The following is a 323-nucleotide window of genomic DNA, read 5'->3' as shown; positions in this document are numbered from 1 at the left end:
AAGAAAACAAATGGCAGGTGGGCCAAGTGTGGCGACACCTGCCTGTAATACCAGTACTCGGAAAGCTAAGGCAGGAGGACCTCCGCCAGCTTGAAGTCAGCTGGGCTACAGAGTGACTTTCAAGCCAGCCTGGACTGCAAAGAAACCTTGTCTCAAAAAACTAAAGAATAAAAAGGGAAGGAAAAGGGAGGGCAGTATGGTAGTGCATACTTGTAATCTTAGCACCATTAGAAACTGAACCAGAAAGATTGCAAGTTTGATCCCAACCTGAGAAAACAGCAATTTAGTCTTGGGAGGCTGAGGCAAGAGGATTGATGTAAATT

The sequence above is a fragment of the Octodon degus genome, unplaced genomic scaffold (genome assembly GCF_000260255.1).
Source record: "Octodon degus isolate 3935 unplaced genomic scaffold, OctDeg1.0 scaffold00163, whole genome shotgun sequence".
Lineage (NCBI taxonomy): Eukaryota > Metazoa > Chordata > Mammalia > Rodentia > Octodontidae > Octodon > Octodon degus.
Note: the sequence above shows the minus strand (reverse complement) of the source record.